The following is a 2663-nucleotide window of genomic DNA, read 5'->3' on the forward strand; positions in this document are numbered from 1 at the left end:
CGGAGGGTGAACCCGATCGGAACAAGGTGATTTGCGATATACAGAAGAACTAAATTCGGAATCAAATGTGTATCGCCCGTTCACATCGGAACGTTCACGCGTTGTAAATCGTACGTTGCGTGAAATGAGTACCGTAGGATGCGTGATTTCGCCGGGTCTATTCGGAGTCTATCTTTCATAATCGGTCGATTGATGAAAATCTCGAAAAAACGAAACTCGACCCTCCGACTTGCGTGGGTCTCGCGAGGAATTGGCCCGTAATCGAAATCAATAAAAATATAGACTTGTCCTGCCCCCGTGGAGAGACGCGCCCGGGGGCGCTCTTCGCCATGACTGACGAGGGGGGTCTCGAGGGCTCGATCTATCCTTGAGGGACGAGAAAACCAGGGCGAGAGAGGATGAGGAACTCCGCGATAGCCCCTGACCCACGGCTATCCTTCACGGGCATCGAACTCGCGCACATCCCGCGGGATCTCTTAGTCAAGATGCGGGTGTTCTCATATATCGAGCTCGCCAAGTCGAAATACTCACGAGCGAGGAGTCTTGTGGAAGTATATAAGCGCAGATAAAAAAAAAGTATAACGTATGAGTCATATAAAAGATATACCAAAGTCCTTGAAAATCTTTTTACCACGAATTTTTATAAATTGCAGCTAGTTTCCTTTTAATTCGATGCAACGATCTATTGTTTATCGTGGGCCTCTAATTGTTATATACACATTTACAAAAGACTTTTGTTAAGCCTTTTAAGGATGACTTTGGGATTCTTTCTCTTTACGAAATTTTCATAAAATCCGCAAGTGAGGAGAGAGATGGATTTCTGGTGGAGCATTTCGGTGATACACAAAAAGAACACCACGCTGTGTGCGGACGAATGTCGACAGTCATCGCTCGAATTAAAAACTGCGACCCTCGTCGACTTTTGTCCTTTATCATTCCGCCCGTCCTTGCGACGCGACGTATAAAATCAAAATAGAGCTTCGCGTTTTAACGATTCCCGGTCGTTTATCCAGTGACTTGCAGTCTATTGTTATCCCCGTTTTCCCGTTCTGCTCTGCCATTCTCTGCCGCCCTCTGCCCCTCTCCTTCTCTCTCGCTTCCTCTTTTGCGCGCGCGCACGCGCGCGCGTCCACCCCCGCTCTCTTTCTTTCTCTCTCTTTTTTTTTTTTTTTTAAATCCGCGCCGATTTCGTCCGTGCCGGGTTGAATTTGAATCGACGGTGCAAAACCGTGGAGTCACCAAGGCTTCATATGTTAGCCGCCGGCACGCGGCAATGGAAGGGTGCGCGCCCTTTCTCAACCCCGCAACGAGAACCGTCCGGCGCAGGAGCGCGCAAGCCGCGCCGTGGAACGCTTTTTCCGACCCACTTCTCGCGGCAAGATGCTCCTGTCATCCTCCATACGCGACTCGAGCAACGCTTGGCAACGAAGAAGCGGATAACCGAATAATAACAAAATTACAAGAAAGTAACCTGCGCGCCGAACGTTTTTTCACCGATATTAACCTTTAAAAACTAACTCGATCTCTGCAGTGAACTTAGTTTAGGTTTTCCTAACAGTTGTGGGCTAAAATTTTTTTTTTAGGCTAAAATAAAAAAATTTAACGACAAATCTAGAATAAATTTTTTTAGATTAAATTGAACATGCAGTTAAGTTGCCTTTTTCTTAAATTCCCTTTCACTTATCCAGCAGGATTCCTTGAAGGATCTTTGTGCTTATTCCGAAATATATCTGGAGTTTCGATACGAGAGTGAAATATACGCACATTGATTATAGCTTGTATCTTTAAACCGTCAAACCGATGTAAGTCGCCGTAACGAGCGACAACAACGGGAACGAGAAAGAAAATCTCACGATGCTTCGTAAGAATGAGCGAACGATTGCAACAAATCGTGATTTACCGCGCTCGCTCGCGAAAAAAGAAGGAACGCTCAACTGACGATAGCTGGCGGCTAGACTCGTAAGTCGTAGAAATTCCATTGAGTTTCCCTCCATTTCCATAAATCACGTAACCGTGACAACAAGATTGCAATACGCTATCGCTGCGACGATGCATTTCGCTTGCTCGCGGCATCATGCATTCCGTTAAAGCAAAGGGAACAATAAAGCAACGGTGACGTAATAATAGTCACTGAGTTGCGAATGGTCGGTAATAGTCTCAACTGTCTAACTAGCAGCGCCGGGATAATCGCGTACTTGCACAACCGCAAGTAGTATTAAATTAGAATCGCGAGCGGTTTAAACGATTGAATTCGATCGGACTTCGAAACTTAAGTCCTCGATTGCGCATCGACCGTTTGAGCGTTTCTAAAATTTATTATATTATAAAACAGAGGAGGATATCTTTTAATTTCAAGTCGCACATTTCGTTCGCACGAATTCTCACTCTTTATTAAAAGTACGAAGAAACGCAAGAGCTAAGAGTACAACGCAGAGTTACAACAGTGCGCGGAAAAACAATGTAAAAAATTGTACTTGTTTAATTCACAAAGAAAATGACGTTTTATCGTATACGTTTCTCACTTCGAACTGTCCTGAATCCTCAGCGATTGTATTACATTTCTTTCTCGATTGAAAAAGTATCAGTTTTTCCACTTGTTTTTTTTACGCGCTGCGCTGCGTTGTACTCTCATTGGCCCTTATTTTTCCGTACGTATCTTTTAA

Source organism: Trachymyrmex septentrionalis, unplaced genomic scaffold, assembly GCF_001594115.1.
Source record: "Trachymyrmex septentrionalis isolate Tsep2-gDNA-1 unplaced genomic scaffold, Tsep1.0 scaffold62, whole genome shotgun sequence".
In the NCBI taxonomy this organism is placed as follows: domain Eukaryota; kingdom Metazoa; phylum Arthropoda; class Insecta; order Hymenoptera; family Formicidae; genus Trachymyrmex; species Trachymyrmex septentrionalis.